Source organism: Lissotriton helveticus, chromosome 4_1 (assembly GCF_964261635.1).
Source record: "Lissotriton helveticus chromosome 4_1, aLisHel1.1, whole genome shotgun sequence".
NCBI lineage: Eukaryota > Metazoa > Chordata > Amphibia > Caudata > Salamandridae > Lissotriton > Lissotriton helveticus.
In genome coordinates this window covers 438200455-438225330 of record NC_136063.1, presented here as the reverse complement: position 1 = coordinate 438225330, position 24876 = coordinate 438200455, and positions in this window count along the sequence as shown.

Genomic DNA, 24876 nt, shown 5'->3' with positions numbered 1-24876 from the left:
CGAGAGATATTGTAAGTATGAGATTTAGCTTTTTCGCTGTTTGGGGGTGTTGTCGGGTGGTTTTTTGCAGGTGGGTTGGCGGGTCTTGCCTGGGGCATTCCTGGGAAGGCCTAATACCGGATAGAAGTGTTTTGGACAAAATCCATAAGGAAACACCAGTTTTGGCACTTTTTGTAAGTTAGGGTTCGTTAGGGTTCGCCCTAGCAGCAGGATTGCATGTGTTTCGGGGGGTTCTATTGCAACGCAGTTCTGGGGTTTTAGAGCACTGTTGGAGCGATGCTGGCTATGGATACTTTTGCTTGCTTGCAAGTGGTTTGAATACAATCCACGGTCTGTATTTGGGCCTACTGTTACTTTCAAAGTACGTTTTGTCACCATTTTTCTGCTAGGCATCGTTTTTGGAGATCTGATTGGGGGTCTTCTACATTTTTGCGACTGGCTTTAGTAAGGGTCTTGGTGGGAGCATTGCTGGAAAGGTCAAATTTTGTTCTAAAACACAGTTTACAGTACACCTACCTTGAGGGGAAAGATCCGCTATAATATTTTGGCGATACTTATTTATCCTTAAAAAGGTGACTCAGACAGAGCACGCAATTTCAAAAATATTGTACTGTCTATTAGGGAAATCAAAGTGTCACTTTTTGCACCACACAGCGTACATACCTTTCATTTATTTATCAGTGGTATTGTAATAGCACTTCCTGTTTTCCGTTCAATAATTACAGGCCGGGTTTCAGTCAACATCCGCCAGGCAGGCAGTGGACAGGGTGTCTTCTGTCAGTGGTCACCAACATTGATGGACGAAGCGTCAGCTGGAATGGAGGAGTGCCGCCAATAAGAGGAATTGTTTGCTGCATGCAACTTACTTACCAAATTCAACAGGACAACTCCAACAACATACGCAATACAGATACAGTATCCATTGTTTTATTCTATGAGTGTGACTGCATGTGCTTAGCTTTAGTTTGTACCCAAAGATTCTCTTTATCTTCAATTATTGTTTGTCCATGCTTTGCTTTTTTTTTCTTCTCTCAACAAAACCTACCCAAAAAGAAACCCCCATTCCCATCCATTTTCCAAACCCTAACCCTCTTCCCCCGGGCTGTGTTGTTTTGCTTGATGTCTGACTAAAATGACATCAATAATTCCACACACTTGCTGGGGAGGATAAGGTCATAGCAACAGGCTGGTGAAGGAATACGAGGATATCTTCTAGACTTACTCAGCTTCAGTACTATATCTTCTAGTAGTAGGAGCCAATGTCAAATAAATTCTACGCAAGTACTAGTTATACTTGCAAGCAAATACTTTACCATTTGTTAGGCTACATTATGGCACTGTTCTAGTGTACTGTCACCTGCTATATTCTCGATGGTACCGTAACCGTTGTAATGCTACAGTAAGGACAAAACAGGTTTCGTTTTCTTTTTTTCCATAGGCATGCAACTGCCACTTTGTCACACCACTAGTACCACCGCAATGAGGACATTTCACCCGCCCAGGATTGCCAACGTTAATCCCCATTTCACGTGGAGCCAGCCCTGGGCCTAGCCCTAATTTCTAACACAAATTACAGGTAAGATAAGCGTTTGGTGGGAGGTAGTATAATGGAGTATTATTTAGGACTAGACGAGAGATTGACGGTAGTACTACTAAAGTCCTACGACTGTTCAGGAAAACAAACTTACTGTTACACCCCCGTCCCCCACCCACCAGACTGAAAAGCAGTAAAAAACAGGTATGGTCAGATAAAGTTTAAAAATGTATATTTATGTAGCCCTAACAAAATAATCTCCCTCAAGACCCACCCTAACCCCAACGATTGTCTTTGAAAAGTCCCAAAATGATCCCAACTCCCAAATCCCACCCCCCAAAAGTCTATAAAAAAAGGGCAAGGGACACTCCACTACTGGAGGGTGCTGGACCTGGTGCATTTTGCGGCATGGGCATCATACTCCTTGCGGAGGGTGGCAAGCTCGGAGCGGAGGCCCTCTACCAAGTTCTTATAGTTCAGGACCTCCTGCTCCAGGTAGGACATTCGGACTCCTAGGCGGCGTTGGCGTGCCTTGCAGCTCCTGTGGGGGGCAGCTGGTCTTTCTGTTGCTTGGCGGTGGCGGTTGTCTTTGTTAGCCCGGCTCGGTCCCGCTGGAGCACTGCGCATGCTGGAGTCCCGTGGGGTCACGGAGGAGGATGCAGCGGTCCCAGTCGAGGATGTTGTTGTTGCACCGGTCGACTGCGTGTCCTTCTCCTCCTCCAGGGCCACCAGCCGCCGATATTCGGCGACAGTGGCATCCAGCCTCCGTTGCCGGGCCATTCGCGCCTGCTCCCTCCGTGATGTTGATTTGGAAGGAGCAACTATATGAAGAAAGAAAGACATAGTCTGTAACCAATGCTCCTTAGCATTAATAACACAAAGTGATTGAGCCGAAAGTTGGGTCACAGTACAAGTAGCAAATTGAAAGCACAGTACATAACTATTGAGGACAGTATCTATGTAACCTCCCACTTCTGCATCCTTGCTCTAACATTAGTGGTAGTTTAATGAACAAATTCTACGACCACTATGGACTTCCATTACAGTCGACTATGACAGTACACCAGTCTTATTCTTCTTCTTCTCTCTTGTTTAGGAAAATTGGTACGTTATCTTATGCAAGCCGGCAGAATGGCAGCACAGTGAACTTGCACCCGAAAAAAACAGTTGCACACCATGATGAGTGAGACAGACTTGCGTTACTGTACCCGTCCAGTACATGCGGGTGGTGAAGCTATTACTTTTCTATTACGGGTGGCACTGAGAATACTCTGTTACAAGGGCTACTGCTTAATTAATTTACCTTTCACCCTACAGTGCAAATGAGTACTAGAAAAGGAAAATGAAGAAGCTAAATAATTTGATTATCTATCACTTCACATGGGACGTGTTTGATGACATATGGGATGACTTTAGGTGCTTTGCTTAATATTGAGTGAACAGTGATACACCCACACATGAATGACGCACTACAACTAAACTAAAGTTATTAAGAGAGGTACGGAGTGTCCACCGTAATAACCAGATATATGCTGTGCTTGCAGTTGCAATACAAAGTACTGCTACTATTCATGGTAGTATTGGACACATTTACAATTTCTTTTCCTTGCCTTCCCTACACTGGAACGGACGTGCGGGTGCGGTGGTACATGCTCTTCAAGGTAACGCTTAGTTCATCCAGTGACCATCTACTCTCTATAAATACACATGTGCTATCTAAGAGTCAGAGAATACCATGCTCCAGGCATCCATTCATTCAAAGTATACGCACACATACAGTTTCTGTTTCACCCACCCAGGCTGATGTCCTTCCACCCATCCTTGCTTCATCATTGACCCAGCCATGCACCATACCATATTCTTTCCTTCCCAGCCACCTCGGGGGCAAAGCAAACACATATCGTTCTTCTTTGCCAGCCATCATACAATTTCGCGTCCCACTTACTTACACCCTTCTTTCGCTTTTCGTTCATCCCATCCATCACGTTCGTCTAAGAACTTATTGGGATTCTTCTCACCAAAAACTTCACAGCTAAGTCGAAGTACATTTCGAGGAGGCTACTACCCCGTTGATTTGTAATACACCCGTGCAGAAAGCACACTATGCAGTCTTCAATCTCAATAAGTAAGGAATATATAGCTTACCTGTTCCGGCCACCACCGTGCGAACCCCCACAGGACCGTCCGCCGGCTCTTGCACCGCCTCCTCCCCAGAGTCCTCCGAGTCCTCGCCCAACACCGCCACCTCCGCGCTGGCCCCGTCACCAGATGTTACACCTACAAAGTACATTTAAGAATGTTAGAATACACCACTCACTACTATATAATATTTGGTCTAGGAGAAATGTTAAAAAAACAGAATACAATGTAATAATTTGTGACTGTCTACTCTAAAGTAAAAATGTCCCTTTTTCCAGGGAAGGCTGTTGTCTTGCTGCACTTTTATGCACAACTGATGAATGCTTGCTTTTTATTTTTTAACACGCACCACTTTTTCTCCTAACAGACAGAAGCTTGACTCCTAAGAACACGACCAGGATCAAGTTCAAACCAGGTGAGAGCTCGGCTCAACCACAAGAAATGTGTCCAATTAATCGTCAGCACTAAGCACTTTTCCGTTTTCAGTTAAATAGTTTTATGACAAAGTAGATTTTAATAAATGTGTTTACTTTTAATAAAGCTTTTAAACTTAAATAGACTCTGTGGTTTTTGGTCCTCCAGACTAGAGTGGATGAGCTAAAGGTTTTGGAATTTTTGCAAGCATGAGTGCCTCTGACACTTCTTGACTGTGCTGTGACTCCGTACTCTCTTGTCCTGCGTACGATAATCTAGAGATCATTGGGGATCAATCATCGGTGACTTCGGGACTCGGGAGCTGAATGACTCTGCCACACTATCTAGTCAGTAAGGAGACAGTGCATAGAGCTATTGCTGAATAGAATGGGAGTCCAATGGAATTGCCAAATGTCCAATCTTAGTTAGCTACACAGACAGACTAATAAGAATAATCTACTAATACCACAGGGAGTCATATTCGAGCCAGGATAAGAAGTTATATCCAGTCTACAAGAAGATCAAAGACGATTTAGAAAAAATCGAATGAGGAACGCTAGGAAAAAATAGGTACTCTTTATTACAATTAAAACTTACTGGGGCCAGCAAAGGAGCCCTCGCCTGCCCGATCCTGGCCTGCATCCTGAACAGCACCCTCCTCCTCCTGTGTCCTCTTGCCCTTGGGGGGAGCTGATGTACAACATGAAAGAAAGAAAGACCAGAAAACATGGATGAGATTTGTCAACCAAATCAACCATTTGAAAAGAACAATAACAACATTTTTTGGAGAAATAGCAAATAGATAGACAACTATTCCACGGGATCTATCTCATGTGGTATACTACGTTATTCGTATTGCCTGATTTGCGGACCGTTGACTTAGAAAGTTCCTATGTAACTCAATAAACAGACTACTAAAGAGGTTTGCCTAGGCCTGGCACTGCAGGCAGCAGTCCGCAGCACGCGAAGTGACAGACAAAGTCCATCCTGCTTGCAGATCAGTGAATACTCAAACTATCAATCCACCCACCACCACCACTATTTCTTCTTATAGCCATGTGTCTAAAGGAAGGACTGGACTTCAGTCTGTTGGGGCTGATTTAGAAGTCCCTTGCGGCTCATTTTCCTCCATTGTTGCGTGACTTTTGTGACGCAGCGGCAGAACAAAAGACTCGCCATGGTGTTGGTGCGGCGTATATATAAAAAAAAAAAATATGGGCGATGCATCACGTTGTAAAGCCCTGCGCCATCAGGGGGCGTTCCGGCGCAAGGGAGGGCGTACCTGCGCAGGAACGAATCCTAAAAGTGGCTGAGGGAAATCTACAAGATGTCAATCAGTCACTTTTAAGACAATGATGCATGAGTCAAACCCTGCGAGCTTGAAGCCGACGTACGGCTTGATGCAGCATTGGGGAGATAGGGTACCCCAGAGCATTGCTGGAGCTGCGCCATCGTTGGCACGCAACTCCAGCAATGCGCCGCCTTTACGGCACAGATGCGTAAGGCTTCTGTGACGTTTTGGGCCAATGGGTGGTGGTGGCATGGCACACAATTACTGCCGCGTCCCTGCTACTTTGCAGGGATGCGCCGGTAATTGAAAATATGACCCTTAGTGTCTAGCATTACGCAGTTCTTATCTTTACACTACACTCATACATAATTTCTCAGGCCAATGAAATGAACACAATTTACAAAACAAATAAGCATAGTAGCAAGCAAGGCTACTGAGAAGGAGAGCAGTGCACCTGAAATGCATAGAAGATTTTGAAATATAATTTACCTACAATGTAATCGGCAGCATTATTGCTCTTGGTAAAGAACAAAGATTTGCAAATAACAGAGCCGGATAAAACAGAGTAGTGATGAATAGCTACTACTACTCACCAAGCCCGGGGACCTCTACGCCGAGCGCGTCCAGCAAGTCCCGTTCCCGGTCCATGACATCGGTCCAGCGGTGGGTGGCCTGGTTATATGTGCGCCGGACCCCAGAGAGCTTATACATGGCCCGGCACACCTTCTCCCACCGCTTCCGGCGCTCCCGGATGCCATAGCCAGTTGCGATCTTGCCGCCTCCCAGGATCGTCTTGGGGAGGCAGCGCTGGACGTGGAAGATGAGCGCGGCCACCTCCTCCGCGCTGAAGATCTCCCGTGGCACCACTTGCTCCCCCCTCAAACGCCCACACGGGAGCCGGGCACGGGGTGCGGGACCCTTCCCCTTCTCAGGGTGCTTCCCGGCTCCCTTTACCATGGTCTGGGCAGAAATAAACTTAAATGATAAAGAAGAAATAGAATAGTGAAGAAGAAAAGAAAAGAGTTTAAAAAAGTAGTTTAAAAGTAACTAAAAGTAGCAGAAAACACAAAAATATACAGCTAGAAAAATAGAGGGATAGATAATAAGTAAAATAGATTAAATAAACTTCAAACAAGCAAAGGATGGCAGAGATTCAGAGAGGATACAGAAAGCATGCCCAGAACCATAGCAATGAATGAGAAACAAGATGGCCGCGCCCGTTCACAACCGCGTGGGTAAGTTCGCGCGAGATTTTCCTCGCGAGCACGCGCGAAATTGTACTAGCGAGCAGCACAGTTTGCGAGATTACACATAGCGGCCGGAAACGGAATTACGTCACGCAAACAAGATGGCCGCGCCCGTGTACGACCGCTAGGGTAACTTGGCAAATGTATAGCTACAAGCGCCTCGCGAACACGCGCAAAAGCACGCGAACATACACGTCGCAAAAAAAAATTAGTGTATTCGCAAGCATTCGCGGCTTCCGAAATCGATCTCGCACGGATTCGCGCCCCAAAAAACGTGCGAAATTGCAGAAAAAACGATTTTTGCTAAACTGAAAGCAATGAGCAGGTGCAAAAGTTCAAACTTAACATTTGTAACATTCACTGTGGTGCTTCCTGAGGGGCCCCTCCAGAGTTTGCAACTATTCTATGACCCTGCTATGACCCAAACAGCAGGCTCATAGAATAGCTACAAGTAGACCATAAAGGTCCTGTGAAAAAAAATTTCACTGCAACAGAAAGCAATTCAGAGATAAGGAAGGAAGCACGTCCCAGCCAGACTGGAACTTGCTAAATAACTGACACATTAATCAACCCCAAATTAATTCATGGCAGTTGAAGTAGGGGAGGTGTGCTTGCTTTTTTCACCCCCCATAAACTACAGTGATAAACAAACCTAATGGGTGGCAGTGAGGATGTACCAGAGGGTGGCATGGGTGTCCCAGAGGGTGGCAGTGGTGAAACAGAGGGTGCTGTGAACCTGTGAGATAAACCAGACGTAGAAACAACATAGTCGCGGCCGTTGCGTGCAGAAAAGTAAGTTCGCAATTGCGAAATTGTCCCAAAATCGGCGCGAACGCTCGCCAACACAAAAAACGGGAAAATCCGCAAATCCGCAAGAGTTCGCGTATCTTCGCGGATTGCGAATCCGTAAATCCGCAATTTCGCGTAAGCGAGATCCGCTAGATCCGCCCATGCTTAGTTCCATCTCCCATGTGGAGTCCCCCAGGGGTCCGCCCTTTCACCCACCTTGTTCAATCTATACGTCACCCCTCTCGCAACACTAATAAAATCCCATGGCCTACATCTCGTGTCGTATGCCAACGACACTCAACTTGTAGTGTCACTCTCTCAGTCGGTAGAAGCCACAGATGCGAGATTTAGGAGCTGTCTCCTAGACGTTAAAAGCTGGATGAACGATCTCTTCTTAAAACTCAATACTGACAAGACTGAAGTGATCAAGTTCGGCCAAAAACCTTCCATCTGGAATCACCTATGGTGGCACCCAGAGGCCGGTACCTGTCCGGCACCAGTCGAAAAGGTCAGACATTTAGGTTTCATGATCAACAAGGAACTTACCAGCACAGCTCAAATAAGTCAGGTCACCTCGGCTTGTTTCTTTACAATAAAAGTGCTTCGGAAGATCCTACCCTACATACCGTTCTCCCTTAGAAAAATGGTGGTGGGAGCTTTAGTCACGTCGAAGGTGGACTACTGCAATGCTCTTTACATTGGAGCGGGGGAAAAACAACTTGCCAGGCTTCAGTCTATACAAAACACAGCAGCCAGAGTCCTACTCAATCTCCCAAAAAGACACCCCACCTCCAAAGTCATACAGGAACTTCACTGTCTCCCAGTGAGGTGCAGAATTCAATTTAAGGCCCTTTGTATAGTCCACAAATCTCTCCATGGAGTCACATCGGAGGAGCTCACAAAACTCTTCCCTCGCTACCTGCCATTGCGCATGCTTAGATCCTGCAGTCAAGGGCTAGTCCAACTGCCCAGAATAAAAAGAGCCAGGCGGAGAGACAAATCCTTTTCCTATCAAGCAGCCAAGCTGTGGAACAGCATGCCTATCGCACTGCGCTCCGAAAAGAACAGAGTAAGGTTTAGAAAAGCGCTAAAAACCTGGCTTTTCACCATGTCCTAAACCTCCTCTGCACTTCCTTCCGTCCTACAGCGCCAAGACGCCTCGGCATAAGAGCGCTCTAAAAATAATTCAGTCAGTCAGACCCACTTGCCCACCAGCAGTCTCCACAGATCTTAATTGTCCAGTTTGGAACTGCCTGCAGACTCTTATTCAGCGCAGTCTGCAAGCGGGTCCGGGAATTCCCCCGGCTGCTCGCGCTGATTAGTACCACCCCACTCTGCACATAAGGCCTCTCGTCGTGGTCACTTAGCGTCAGCATTTCATGCTCCTGGCCGATCATGGGCAGTCGCCCGCAATTCCGTCCATCACCGCAGGGCAGAGGTAGGTTGGTTGTAGAGGGCCTATCGGGCTGCCTATGAATGTCGCTTTCCCACACTCATGTTGCTCACAAGCAGCAACGGCACCACAGCAACCTACTTCCAAGGTCCACTCAGTCACAGCTGGCAGTTCCCTCAGCCCAAAGCAGTGCCACGGGTCACATCCAACAGGTTCCATCATAGCTGCAACATTCACTTACTCAGCTATGGGCAGTGGGATAACAGCAGTCAGATAGCCTCTGTGATGCCTCACGCGGCCACCATTATGATCTCAGTGGCTGCACACATGTCTTAGCAGCCGTGGGCTGTATTGCAGCTATTGCATCGTTCGAGGGTCAGACTTTGCTGCCAGCAGAGCAGTTTGCACACGTCTCCCCCGATTCTGGATTGCCTTTTGCAGGAGAGTCAGGAGCCGGATGACAGGATAATTTCTGGATTGAGGCTCACGGCTGGCAGACCTGCACTAAAGTGCGGTCATCTTGCCGTGGGCTCTCTAGTTCCCCGTTTAAAAGCAACAGTACTATGTCAGTATGTACACATGAAATCAAGTGTGAAAATGCATTCTGTTCATTGAACTGATGCATAAAAAGAATCCCACAACAATCTTCTATAATATCTACTTGATTTGTTATGCATGGTTGAAAGAATGTTGGTTGAAGTTTTACCCATGAGAGGCATATATTGGTGTCGAGGGTTGGAAATGTGCCCCAATTATACCACCACCGGCATGTCACCGTGAAAAACTGCATTACGTATGGAGTGAAAGATGAATCAGAGATGGGTCTCAACTTCAGATTAAGGGCCATAGGTATCAACACCCTCATTTGTGATTCTTAAATAGCGATTTTTTAGAAATACTTATTTGAGAATTGCAAAAAGGGATGTATGTAAAAAATCGAAATGTTTTAGCGATTTCTTAATATTCCTTAATTGCTATTAGCAAATTGCGAAATCGCAATTAAGGAATACTTTCCCATGCATTTCTATGGGCCAGGAGGCCCATACGAATGAATGGGAAGTTATTCTCAATTTGCGATTCGCAATGTATGTTTACAGTTACCTACAACCACAGGCCCCCCACCCAACAACATAGTTTCAAATTTAAGCCAGCCAACACACACACCCACATCAAGAAATCAATGACTCTCTCACCAGTCCACAGAGTTGAATAAGCCTCTTAGAGTCATCACCATGTTGATTTCCATGACGTTGATAACTTCCTTCATCTGGCAGATGTTGAAGTAATCATTCCCCGAGTGTTTCCATCATCCTCCTGATTCTGAGTAACACATATGTCCAACTCTGTTCAGACTTTAATCCCGACACAAATGAGAGAGATGGACCAGTAGTGCAATGCTGTTGAAGAACAGCAAGAGAAACAGAGTAATTTTTTGTGTTGACTAGATTTGTGTTTGTTAGCTAAATGGACTGGTCGGGTCTTTGAGGAGTGGGAATAAGAAAACAAAACAGTGTAAACCCAGCAAACAAATCTCACAAAGGGTCAAAGGAGAAGGAAATAAATCATCTTCTAGAAGACATATATTCACCATAAGGCCACTGACATTGTAAATCATCGCAAACACAATCAAGATTAATATTTATAGCTAAACAACCACTCTCATTGTCTGCCATAACATGAATCATCTCAACACTCACAAATAACAATCACTCATATATCACTCACTGATGCATTACTTACCTGTTCCAATTCAAGCATGGTGGTACATTGCTGATCCTCTTTGATTCACGAAACACAAATTGGCCAGTCTTGTAAAACAAGTATTCTGGGGCAGTCTTGCTAGTGGATTAAAGAAAAGTTAGGCATTGGATGGAGGCAGGCATCTTCTCTCTAATGTCCTTGAAGGGAATGGGAGGGGGGGGGGCTTTTTGACTGCATACTGGTCGAACTACAATCCACCCATACAAGTGTTTAAAACAGTGATGCTGCATTAGTCAGCGAGAGACAAACAACTAAAATAATGTAATGTTCCCCTAGCTATATCCTTTTTTCTGTTTTTTTATCAATACAATTCGGAAATAGAAAGTTCTATGGTGGCCCAAGCCTACTTAGTAGTCGGGGAAGTAGAGTTTGTCCCTAAACTCAGGTGGTTCTCCCAGAACATATTACCATGATCTGAGCCTGATTAATCACCCCCATCTTCCTCCTGTTGTATTTCAGGAATGGTGTAATTTGGTGGTATGAAGTGCCTATTCATTTTGATCATGGTTATTATCTCCAAGTTTTGGGCGTATAGACTGCTCTTTCTCACTGTGACAACTGCACCGGCTGCATTGAACACACACTCAGCAGACACATCGGCTACCGGGCAAGCTAGGTAGGTACTTTATTGGCGGCCTGCTGAGCACTGGCCATTGGCGCCTCTTCCCATACTAATACACGAATGGGTTTTGATACAGCTAGACCTCTGTTGGGTCATCCAGATATGCCTGGACCATCCTCTCAATGGTCATCAGTGCTAAACCTTGCTCGACCTATTTTGCCTTCACCTCTGCACTGGACTTAAGTACTGCCTTTAGGAACCAATCAAATGCAGGTTTAAGGGGCCAATGCTCCTGTTCCTGTTGTTGTTGTTGTTGTTGGTGTTGCCTGCTATGAGCCAACAACACTGCCCGCAGGCTCTATGGAAGTTAAAGGTTGCACCCCAAAACCTCTGCCTGTGAGTGGGCCTCTAATTCTCAGCCATTCTTGTTCTAGGTTGCTGGCTTGCTGAGCAAGTCATGTCTTGTAGTTTGAAACATTCCTGCCTGAAAAAGGAATGAAAGTGGGCAGTAATTGTTTGTACCATGGATCAAGAATTGTGGCACAGATGTAATGTTTGGATGACATAAAGTCTCTTTTCAGCCTTGTGTTCATAGATAAGCGAAGGATTATGCTGCCCGCCTCACCTGCGTACATTTCAGACACCTCCTTTAGCTGTTCCTGTACCATCTGCAACAATGAGATAACTTGGCCCATGGTACTATCCTCCTTGCTTACTTCCCATGTGAAAACCACAAAAGGAAGCAGCATCTTTGTCAAGCATTTGGCTAGGCCCCATTGGCCTATCTCAATGATCCTGTCTTTCATAGTTGCATCCCCTCTTTGCATGACATATTCATTGATTGGTCTATACTACTGAAACAGATATTGCAACATGTAATAGGTCGGGTTCCAATGTGTTGATACCTCCTGTATGAGTGCTTTTGCTGGCAGTCTATTATCACCTAGAATGATCCTCAACTGCTTCTAGGTTTTTAAAGACTGGCTGAAACAAGTGCAGATTTTTTTGCCAGTGGATAGTAAGTTGTTGACTTGGTCTTTGTTTTTTAGAAATTCCTGTTGTTGATGCAGTATGCACCATACAGGACCCTGAAATAACCACCATCTGTCAAGGCCTTTACTATATTACTACCATTGTCCGTGGCAACATATCCAATGTTAAGCCCTCTGGGTTGCACCCATTCAAACACGTTGTTGTTAAAGTCATCCAAGATGTTTGCAGCTGTATGGGATTTCTCCATGGCAAACATGGCAACTGTTACATTTTTCCGAGTGCTGGTAACAATTTCAGCAGTGTCAACACCTGCCATTCTAATTTTTCTAACCCCCACAAAAGTGATCAAGTGTGCAGTGATGCGCATGTAATTAGTTGCTTGGCAACTGGTTCACATGTCTCTCGTCAGGTGAATAGTGTGAATATCACTCTGCTGCAAAGCTTATCCAACAAATTTCAGCACATCATGATGTGGTGCTGGAACAGCAACTCTGGTAAAATAGGTCCTTCTGGGAACCTTCTATTTCAGGCAGATGGCAGCCACAAATTCTAGAAAAACCCCTCCTTCGACAAAAAAAAAGGAGGAGGTCCAGCGGTAACATTTTAGCCAGTTTCCCATTGTACAAACATGCCAAAGGGTGGTTGCATTCATAGTGCCCCATCTGCATAGACATGCAAGGAATAGTAGCCTGGATTTTTTTCTTTTCTAGTTCCACTGATGCAGGGGACTTCTTGCGAGAAGAAGGTGGTAGGCTCAATGTGCATCTCAGCGGGGCAGACAATGTATGCTCCCGTCTTGGTGTCTCAACCTCACTCTGAGTCTTGTGCCATTGCGATGTTGTTGATGTGGGTGATAAGTCTGCACTATTGGGGACAGGGCTGATTGCTTAAGGAAAATGTTAGCCTCGTCTTCACCTTCACCTTCCACCATGATTGGATCAGATTCCCTGTTCTTGCCATCTTCACCAAGGCCACTAGCAGTTCTTTGGCCGCTTAGGTGTGCCTCCCAGTGGATTGCATGATGTTTTCTGAAATGGATTGTTTGACCTCCGGTACCATAGTTGGTGCCAGGCTTACCTCAACTATCTCTTGCTATGCAAATAGAGCATATGGGAATGTTGTCAATGGGCTCCTTATCCCTAACCGTAAAGGAGACCCAAACTGCGGGGGTCAACTTTCTGACACTGGTGCTACTGCCAGTGTCGGAAGAATTGGCAGTAGGTGGGTGTTTTGATGTTTGCCTCTCTGCAGTGCCTCCTTATACTGAGGTGGTTGCGGATGTAGGTTACAGCCAGGGCCTTGCAACTATATGGAACTGACGGTGATGCTCGTGGTATCTGTGCCACATCCCTCAGAGCAGGTTGAAATGGGTAACATCAGTCTCCACTGGGGCTGGGCTAACATCCATAATGACAGGCTCATCGCCATCCTCCTCTTCTTCCTCCATAACTCTAAGGCTTTCAGGAACTTTCCTTTTTACTAGCCTCTCCTAACGCTTCTCAGACTGATGTGACATCCAAGTGGAGTCATAATCATCAGAAGGGGGGCTTACAGAAGAAGATGGTGGAGTACCCTTTCTTTTTCTTGCTGGAGATCTAGAATAGTAAGGATCTTCTGAAAGAGGGGCTTCTTCTACTTCCTCAGCATGAAGTTCAATATACTGAAGTGCTCCTACTTCAGGAGGAACTACTACTGCTGGCTGTTGCTGCTGTTGTCCACTTAGTTGAGTTACCAGCAATGATTGGGTACTACTTTGCAAAAGAGATAATTTTAATTCAACATCATTGCTTGTCGGCGTTGCCATGATCAGAGTGGCTGCCTCTGTTCCTGACATGGGCTGGTGCCTAGGTTGGGGTGGGAGTGTTGCTCCAAGCTTGCTCTCCGGAGCCCAGTGCGGCAGGCAGACGCTTTTGCCTGAACAAGTTCTGGGGCGACATACCAGTGGTGGTAAGCTCCTTCTTATCACTGGACAGTTTCTTGGCAGCACTTTTCTTTGGGTCCATATTGAAGCTGCCAGTTAGCAGTGACACTTAGCAAGTTGAAGAGATGTCTGTGTTGTGTGGCCATGCATCATGTTGTGCCTTCTGTCTAGCAGTACTGTGGGTGATGTTTCTTCTCGTTTGCACCTAAAGTCAAAAAAGCAGGAAGAACACCAGTGAAATGTGGCATTGTTGCCGTTGAATTAGTAGTACACACAATATCATTTAGTGTGGTTACTTAAGTTATAAAAAATGAACAACAATACAGTGTATCCATTTGGAAAACCACATCAACATAAACTTTCATGTACACTCAGGAACGATAAGAAAGAGCAACAACATACAGTTGTAACTGTTTGCTTTCAGGGAGGCGCAGGTGACACTGGAATAATGCTTAGCAAATGAATGCCGTTGTGCGGCTGTGCACCTATGGCAGACATGGGGTTGATGGATGTTAGATAAATGGGAAATAGAAATTAACATTTATTTTGAATTACTTTTTTTAAGTAATTACATTTCTTTACAAAAACATTAAAAAAAATTGAAACAAATTTTTACATTAAATAACAATGTTTGTGAAAAACTGATCACAAGAAATATAATTGCTGATGTACTAGGGGAAGGGGGCTACCATAGGATTTGGGAGGGAAGGAGTTGTTCATTGGAAAAATGCAAAAAAAGTATATATTAATATAAAACACTGTTCATAGAGTACATTTAGTATAAGCAGTGACCTTCTAGGCCTCAAATATAACACACAAAATGGCTGCCATCCACATGGTCAAACACCCAGCAAGGAGGCATGGCCACAGCAAAGAATGCATGCAGGCGCAATGACAAGGACACACTGGCTGGTTATAGAAAATGGCCACCAGCCACATGGTCAAACAACAAGCAGGAGGCATGGGAAATAAAGAACACATGCATGCCTATGGCACAAGCACACTGGCTGTCTACTCAAAATGGCCACCAGCCACATGGTCAAACAACAAACAGGAGGCATGGAAAACAAAGAACACATACAGGCCTATGGACACTGACTATACAAAAAAATGGCCCTAGGCCACATGGCATGGAGAATAAACACAAATGGTGGCCTATTGAAAACAGACTCACATACTGGCATTACAAAGGAGGCATGGTAATACAGAAGAAAACAGCATTAATTCAGCAATGGCAGAAATGGGAATTAACTGGGCTAAAACACTTTACAACAACATGCATCCTCTAAAGGCATCACAAATATTACCCCCACCTATACACTGTTTGCAAATCAAAACCATGAAATGCCCCCCAAAAATGTTTTGTAATTTAATCCAATGCATTCCATCTCCTAAAGTATGTTTTATTTCAACAGACACCACAGAAACAGTTGTTTCATGCATCCATGTGTAGTATTGGGCCTCATGGTTGGATGGCCCATTGGCAGACAAGGCCACATAGTGAATTAAATTAATATTGCAAATGTATTAAAAAACATGGAGAAAATGTACTGAACTGTGCAATTCTTTCCTTATAATAGAATAACTTAGATGTGAAGAAATAACTAGGCCCCTACTGAAACTGTAGGCCACCCACCACAATAAACTTTAAACACTGAATTAAAGTACAAATAAACCTGGTGCATGTCCTCTAACAAACACACTACACTACACTACAACAGTGTTTGAGCTTACTTGTGATATCACAAAAACAAAGACCTCAAAATCCAATGGTATATAAGCAGCGAAAAACAGTGATCCTTCCAGCTCCAAATCCAAATGAGAAGTGACCAGGAGGTGGGTAAACCACTGGGAGGAGCCTGCTGGACAGGAACAGGAAGCTGGAGTCTCTGGGGCACCTCCTCCTTTTTGAAAAAAAAGTAAAGTAAAAAAGGGATCCTCACACAAAAAAACAATGTGAACGGTCCATTTGTGAAGGTTTTTAAGTCCAATTTGTCTTTTTAGGGAAATTTGGCATCTTCTCGTGGAGAGAATCTTCTCCAGGTTGCAGCCGTGGTTGATCGCACTCAATCGTGCTTACATATAACACAAAAGAAGAGCCGGAAGTCGCTAGTGCAGTGTAAAGACAGACTAGTGACTACAAAATCTTGTAGGAGCTCGCAGTTGGCCTGAAAATCTTATGGGCACTCTCGATCACCCTGCAAGTCTCTTGTTGCGCTCCACGCACACACAAAATGACATTACGAGTGAGCCAACGGAAATAAACTCTGCTCCTTCGCGGAGCTTATTGGTAACTCTGTATTCTCTTCAGAACCCAGAGTTGCCAAATTCTGCCAACTTCATGAGCAGAGCTTTACGCCCAGGCCTATTTATTAGCCAGTTTGGTGTGGAGAGAGATAGAGTTCTCCTTGTTATGATCTAGAGTAACAAATGCCAAAAATTGATCGGCAACATATGGGACTAAAGTAGAACCCCAAAGGAAACCCAGTGTATCTTTATCCTTCATTAGGGCCTAGAAAAAGATTGAATTGGATTATATTACTCCATGAAGCATGAGACACAAAAGTATGGACCCTGGAATAAGAACAAGAAGAGGTGCTAACTCTCCTCATGCTTGAGGGTGGAGAAGAAAGCGAAACATAGTTCAACTACAGTAAAATATTGGGCATTTGCAGAAATGCAGAAAAGTATAGTGGTAGGGTTGAGGGCCATGCAGAAGCTTGTGATAATCAAAATATTTAAGGGGCTAATGTCCTGAACCAACCTGTTCATGTTAGCTTTCCCCGCCTTGCGTATCGGGAGAATCGGGGTATTACATATATTAAAAATAGGAACTAAAACCTCTTTCATAATCAAATCTGCAATAACAGGGTCGATCCCATTCTCCCCCTCAGGTTTTAACGGGTACTTGGGGATTGTGGGTAGATTCTTATGAGGGGAAATCTTCACCTTCCATAGTTCCATTGAGGGTATGAAAGCCTCATCATTGGCACCTGTGGATGACAAAGTTGATGGTTTTCACCAGCCACATATCCACAATCACATTCAACAACACATACTTCACTGCACTCAATTCTCCATAATTTCTAGGAGTCACTCTAGGCCATGGCACTTTTTTCTGTCTTTCTCCCACTGCACTTGGCACCACCAGCTGCAATAACTGATTCACATCTGCCCAATTCGGTGTGTACACTTCAAACAAACTCTACAGTACCTCTCAGAAAAGAGTGTGGTTTCCTCGCATGTTAGGAAATTGTTTCTTAATATTGTATAAATCAGAGTGAATTTAAGGGATGTGGGGCATAAATCTGCCCCCGGCTACTGGGTAATTCCACAAGAGAAGAAGAGGAGGAGGAGGAAGGGTCCTCCACATCAGTGTCACTTGAATGAGGTGAAGGGAAACATCTTCTACAGTCTGTCTCAAACTTTTAGGAGCAAAAAAAGAGCTGGTCTCTACCCCCAGGACAGACCTTACCCTGGTTTTAGGCCAATCCACAGAAGTTGAATTAGCTTCTTGTCTGCTTGCTTCTATCCCTCTACAAGGAATTTTGGGCCAGATGTATGACCCTTTTTTGCGGCCCGCAAATGAGATCCTCCCGTTTGCAACCGCAAAAAAGGGTAATGGCATGTACAAATGCAATTTTGAGAGTCACTGACTCGCAAAATAGCATTTGCGACTCCCGCTATGAGGAAGGGGCGTCCCTTCCTAATAACAAGTCACCATGCCATGTACAATTGTTTTGTGACCACAATTGCGGCCGCAAAACACTCGCAGTGTACCACCTACTTCAAGTAGGTGGTAAACCACTCGCAAACGGATGGGTCCCTAGGGTGTCCCTTCCCCTTTGTGAGTATGTGAGAAAATATTTATAAGTGCAGGCAGTGGTCCCAGGGACCACCGTCTGCCCTTCAAAAAATGAAACCGAAAAGTTTCATTTTTCTTTTTTAAATGCATCCCGTTTTCCTTTAAGGAAAACGGGCTGCATTTGAAAATAAAAAGATTGCTTCATTTAAAAGCAGTCCTAGACATGGTGGTCTGCTGACCCCAGCAGGCCACCATCCCTGGGAGTGCTAGCCATTCCAAATGGGGTTGCAAATTGTGACAGCTTCTTTAATATTCATGAGGCATGCAATTTGCGACCCTAGTAGGAATCGGAAACAGTCTCTGAGACACTGTTATACATCCCATTTTGCCAGTTGCAAATTGCGAGTCGCAAATGCGGTGCAATTTGCAAGTCACAAATTGGTGAGTCGTACATCTGGCCCTTTACTCTCAGTAGGTCGAATCTCAGCACTCACATACTCGCTATCTCCCTGTGCTCCAGCCCCGGTGGTTCGGTAGGCCCTGCAGTTTCTGGGTGCATCAGCGACTGCACCTCTGGCCCCTTTGGCTTGCATGAAGAACATGCATAATAAGTCCTCCTTTGTGTCCTTGCTCTTTTTCTTCTTCCCCTGTGGTTCAGTGATCTGGGGAAATAGATATCGAGGAGGAGGAGGTGGAGCAGTTGGAGCACAATCCCTTGCTCTGTCCCTAAGGTGACTGATTTGGTATTTGAATTTCCCGGGTATCTCTCATACCTCGGACTTGAGATTCATGTTATATTTGCATGCCTCCTCATGTAATTATATGAGAAGAGACCTTTGGTCAGCATCTATCAGTTTCTTCTGTAAATTGGACTTCTCCACATCCTCTTAAGTGATTCCCAGCCACTGTCATAAATATTTGCACATGTGTTTACTGTATTGTTCCCACATACTATGGGAAGGAGTCACTATTGGGACGGACCTGCTAAGTTTAGATTTCTTGACCCCCATCTCTGCTCCTTTTTGTTCACTTGCAGTTCTGTAAAACAGGGTGGGGGGTCTGCAACACACCAATGGAGATGAGAAAAAGAGACCAAAAAAATGTATAGGATTCCCTCAGTTCATAATCCTTCTAACAGATCTTGTATAGAGTGTAGGGAAGATATTGCGGACTCACACCCAAAGAAGCTCTTGACAAACCTTCAGTCAACACTCAGAGGCACTCTTGAAGGGTCAGGCGGCTGGATTAGAGGGTTTCTTTCTCTCACATATTCATCCTTCAAGGGTCTATACTTTGAGTTCTGGCTCTGCTGCCAATCTTCCCCATTATCACGCAATATTTAGAGCCTGCTTGCTCAAACCATGAATTTGCATTCATTTGCATTTTTTGTTGACTGGACTCCTCGCAATAATGCCTGCCCTACCAACGTATTTTCCCTATATTCTCCTCACTGGATCAACATTGTGCACACCCTTTTAACAACACATTTACAGTGATAAAACAATACAGAACAATCAAAGCAGGCAAGGGAACAAATATACCATAAGCGCAGTTAGACTTTACCATCATTTTGGTTTAATCATGCTCATGCTTATTACCAAATCTCTATGTCCAGTTCAGTACCACGATCCTCCCCCTGGAGAAATTTCTTCCTCATCTCTCGTGCCTGGGGTTTTGTGTGCAGTCTAGTCCAGCACTTTCCTATTTGCTGCTTGTGGAGGAAATTTTTCCCAGTCAATGCACAATCTGTCGAAAATAAAATACAACACATCGGAAAGCCCAGGAGTTTAATGCAAAAATAGCAAGCAGCACAGCAAATAAATGTAACTTACCAGAACTCTCACTAAAAAATGGTCAGTTAGAGTCTAATGCGTAAATACACAAAATGTAGTATGATATATATGTTTTCTCTCAATACAATTCTATGGAAACTAATTATGTGACAGAAACGTGTTACTTTCAGCAAAAATGTATTTAATAAGCAGGTGGCAGAATCTTCTCTTGGAGGAAGTATGAAATATACTAGAGGAGATGAAAGGGTACTACATGGAATACTGCAATTCTACTCTAATACATGGATAAGAATTAGGGGGTCAATTAAGATGGCGGACAGATCGCCACTGCCATGCAGGCGGTGGCGATCCGTCCGCCATCCTTGCCCGTCCGCCACCTATTTCCCTTCGCCATATTACAATGGCGGGGGGACCGTGGCGGACGGGAAGACCGTCCGCCTCATTTCCGCCGCAGTCGTCTTGCGACCGCGGTGGAAAAGCCCTAATATGGTGGCGGTGTCTATCAGACACCGCCAGTCATATTAGGATGCGGTGGGGGATATGCATTTCCGTGGCGGCAATGCCGCCACAAAAAGGCATACGGTCCATGCATTGGGGGCCTGTTGCGGCCCCCAGGGTGAAGGGGGTGGTGGGGGGTGCACATGGGGGGTACCTATGGTACCCCCCTGCAGTTGCATGCACAATGTGGCAGGCACCGCGCGGTGCCTGCCGCTTTGTGCATGCAAATGCACAACATGCATTTTTAACTTTACGGCGGGTGCTGCTTAAAGCAGCACCCGCCGCAATGTTAAATATACGGGATGTGACCGCCAGGGTGGCGGTCACATCCTAATTCCAACAGAGGGACCGCCGCTGCCCCTGCGGACGGTCCCTCCACCTCGGGGTCGGCGGAAGGACGCAGGTCCGTCCGCCATCATAATCGACCCCTAAAATAGGAGATTGCACCAGATTATCAAGAAAGCTGATTACGATTTAAGGCCTCAAACAAGGTTGCGTATTGGCCCCACATCTTTTTAATTTGTTCATGTCCGATCTTGCACAGAGGCTAGACTGCACTAATTCCCATCTGCCGAAACTTGGTAAGCTAGCACTCACACACCTCTCGTACGCTGATGATGTGGTGTTAATGAGTCTAACAAAGATCAGTCTTCAAAGAGGTTTAAATGAAATGTCAGATTAAATTTCAGCAAATATTCTACAAATGAACACATCAAAAACCAAATCAATGGTGATTGGCAGTCACCGGAGAAGCAAGCAGTACATCTGGCTCAATGGCAACCAATTAGAGGAAGTAAAAAACTATAAGTACTTGGGATTTTATATAGACAACTTACAAAATCACATAGAGAAAAAAAAGTACATGACTCAGAGAACCAGCGCTCTCATATTCGCCTTCAGTCAACTGGCAAAAAAGTTTAAAGGTTCATCATATAAACCACTGCTAGCGGCAAAAATCCTTCCTACAATAACATACGCCAGTGCCGCTTTTCATGGCAAAGACTCAGAGCTTTTAAACCAACTAATAGTTTCTACCTATAAAAAGGTTTTTCAGCTACACTGGTCAGCTTCTCCGGCACAGGTTCGTCTTGAATTCCGCCTAACAAATGAAACTACAGGGAGAATGTATACCACAGTAAAGCTTTGGTATGGGTTGAAACTGAATGCGGCCACATCACCAATTAATAAAGCCCTTTGGACCGAAGTAGATGATGACAGAAAATCACCTTATAATCAATACCTGTACACATCTTTGCCAATAACCTGTGCAAATGAATTATGGAATAAAAATCTGCCATACCAGTTCTTCAAACAAGCAATTAATAAAGCAGCGAAAATTCACTCATTACAAATCGATAAAAATATCTTCAGGTTAAGGTCGCACGCTTGGATGGTGATTAATAATTATAAGTCACTTGCACAAGTCCCGTACTTGAACATGACATTCTCAATTTATTTGAAAAAACAATTAATGGCAATACGCTTCGGAAAATTACCATCAATAGCAGATCAACCTACCTGGGAGCACATAGGGCCAAAATCATGTCGGCTCTGTGGCTACCACAAAGAAGACTTTATTCATGTAATCTGCATATTCAACAAACTCTACAATGCACGAGCCACCTTATTCAGACAAAGTTTTCATGCTAGAGGCATCAGGTCTTGTAGAGCCGCAATAATCACGTGTCCAAATCCATCTGGCCCACAACTGAATTGTAAATTGATCAAATTCCTTAAAGTTTTTGACCAGGCCCATAAAATTGACTATAAAAAAAGTGATATTGAGGTGGTAATGACCGATAAAATAAAAAAAAGTCTTGTTAACAGGGCCGGGACTCTGGCAGAGAAAAATGGACAAGAACTTGGCAAATGATTTTTAACAATGATGTTTTATGAGTTTCTTATTGATGTAAAGTGGACCTACCGTTTATCCTCTTTTAATGTTTTTTTTATTTGTCCTTTATATTGTGAGGTTTTAATTGACCAAACAATAAAAAATGTACTTACTTACATTCATGAATACAATACATATAGTTAATTATTCTCCTAAAATCTCACTTCCAGTTGCCAACAGTGAAAAAGTACTTTTATGCAGACATGTGCAATTGTGCGACACTAAACAAATGTCTTCTTAGCCTATTAGAGCCATGAAATTCAGCAAGCGTAATTAAGGCTAAAAGACACTGCAGATCAATATGAAATAACATCCATATTTAATTATAAAATATATCCCTATGTAGATTCACATATATGAAATAACAAGATCTCTGCACTACATATTATGTGGTTATATTTCATAGTGGTAACAAGCTCCCTTTCTGAAATGGGAAAACAACCCAGCTTTAATACAAGAATCAAATATTTTCAGGATCAGCAGCCTTTTAGATGACAATTCTTGTAGGTAAGTTATTGTCGGACTGGCCAGACCCGTAGCCCCAGTTTATTTGGATTTCAAAATTTACATTCTTAATATTCAAGGGAGATATGACTATGGGCTTGAATAAGAGTCTGGCATTCAACAGACCGGCAAACTTGCGGAGGCGCAGCGGTGGCAGTCCCCTGACCCCCCTAATACAACCAGGGCAGTTGGGCCGCCATTGCCCGGCCCCCCATCAGGGAACCACCATTCTCTGGCAGTGGTGTGGCAGTGCAGAGGCAGTAGTGTGCTTGGCAAGACCGTGGTGGTCCCGTCAAGCATATTACAAGTTTCCTCTCTGCCACGGTTCTCATGGCGGTTCCTCCTCCATGAAATCCGTGGCAGAGATGGAACAAGGGGGACCCCACAGGGCACCATGGTGTCTCACACCATGTGGATGCACACAAGGGGGCACAACATGTGCAACCCTGTGTGCATGCACACCAATTCCTCCCCGGCATGGACTTCACTCCATGTCGTGCTGAAACTGTTTTTGGCTGTCCCATTGCGGTGCCCACTTTATGAGGCACCGCCGTGGGAATGTATAAAAAAAGCCTGATAGTCATAAGTTACACATGTAATCTGGTGGGCGGTCTGACCTTGGGTTTAGCGGTGTGGTGGCGGGGCGGGCCCAGCGCTGCACCACCAAATTCATAATTTAAGTCTTTCTTCCATTTTTAAATTGGCTTAACTATCATTTTGATTATTATCAGTATTTTCAACGTGTAGTGCCTACATATAAGACTTCAGAGTAGTCGAGTAGACGTTGCCTGTTGTTGTCTAGTTTGCCAGGTGACACATGGCACTATACACTAGATTTTGTATCACTCTTTATAATAACTTATTGAAACTGCCTTTCCTGTTCTTCCTCATGATTAAGTCTGGTTTGATCCCGGTCCTCGGATGCTTGTTTCCGTTCTGGGAAGGACATGGCTTTTGTAGTTCGGACTGGACTGTTCCCATGGGGCAACAGGGTCAGCGCTGATTTGCATATCGCCATTGTCTAACCCAGGGTGGTGTGGAGTGGAAAAACGATGGATTTGGGCCCAGATCTTTTGACTGGGGTGAATGTGTGACATTGATCCACATTCTGTCCATCATTGTTGTGTTTGCAGTTACCGCTCTAAGTGTACTGGGGATGCTCAGACGTGAGTCCCAGACACTCCACACCACTGGAATCAAGCTAGCCGGGCTGATGAGAGGTGTTACCTCGAAACCGGGCCGGTCCTCGGATGCTTGTTTCCGTTCTGGGAAGGACATGGCTTTTGTAGTTCGGACTGGACTGTTCCCATGGGGCAACAGGGTCAGCGCTGATTTGCATATCGCCATTGTCTAACCCAGGGTGGTGTGGAGTGGAAAAACGATGGATTTGGGCCCAGATCTTTTGACTGGGGTGAATGTGTGACATTGATCCACATTCTGTCCATCATTGTTGTGTTTGCAGTTACCGCTCTAAGTGTACTGGGGATGCTCAGACGTGAGTCCCAGACACTCCACACCACTGGAATCAAGCTAGCCGGGCTGATGAGAGGTGTTACCTCGAAACCGGGCCGGTCCTCGGATGCTTGTTTCCGTTCTGGGAAGGACATGGCTTTTGTAGTTCGGACTGGACTGTTCCCATGGGGCAACAGGGTCAGCGCTGATTTGCATATCGCCATTGTCTAACCCAGGGTGGTGTGGAGTGGAAAAACGATGGATTTGGGCCCAGATCTTTTGACTGGGGTGAATGTGTGACATTGATCCACATTCTGTCCATCATTGTTGTGTTTGCAGTTACCGCTCTAAGTGTACTGGGGATGCTCAGACGTGAGTCCCAGACACTCCACACCACTGGAATCAAGCTAGCCGGGCTGATGAGAGGTGTTACCTCGAAACCGGGCCGGTCCTCGGATGCTTGTTTCCGTTCTGGGAAGGACATGGCTTTTGTAGTTCGGACTGGACTGTTCCCATGGGGCAACAGGGTCAGCGCTGATTTGCATATCGCCATTGTCTAACCCAGGGTGGTGTGGAGTGGAAAAACGATGGATTTGGGCCCAGATCTTTTGACTGGGGTGAATGTGTGACATTGATCCACATTCTGTCCATCATTGTTGTGTTTGCAGTTACCGCTCTAAGTGTACTGGGGATGCTCAGACGTGAGTCCCAGACACTCCACACCACTGGAATCAAGCTAGCCAGGCTGATGAGAGGTGTTACCTCGAAACCGGGCCGGTCCTCGGATGCTTGTTTCCGTTCTGGGAAGGACATGGCTTCAGCGCTGATTTGCATATCGCCATTGTCTAACCCAGGGTGGTGTGGAGTGGAAAACGATGGATTTGGG